Source organism: Oreochromis aureus, linkage group 15 (genome assembly GCF_013358895.1).
Source record: "Oreochromis aureus strain Israel breed Guangdong linkage group 15, ZZ_aureus, whole genome shotgun sequence".
In the NCBI taxonomy this organism is placed as follows: domain Eukaryota; kingdom Metazoa; phylum Chordata; class Actinopteri; order Cichliformes; family Cichlidae; genus Oreochromis; species Oreochromis aureus.
Genome location: NC_052956.1, coordinates 33,589,946 through 33,590,179, shown reverse-complemented (window position 1 = coordinate 33,590,179; position 234 = coordinate 33,589,946).

The window sequence follows — 234 nt, the reverse complement described above, 5'->3', positions numbered from 1 at the left end:
AGCGTCTGCAAATCGCGCTGTCTGAAGTAACTTCATCTTTACACAAAACTGTAAGCTGTCATCTGTGAAGCGTGAGCGGTGTTTGTTTTTACCATAGTTCATGGTGGACAATGGCTGCTCTTCTGAATTTTGCTCTCTGTAGCCGTATGAATGGCAAACTACAGTGATTAGCAGCGGCATAGGCACACATAAAATTTCTTCTGAAATTTTCGCTTTCTAGTTATTATTATTATT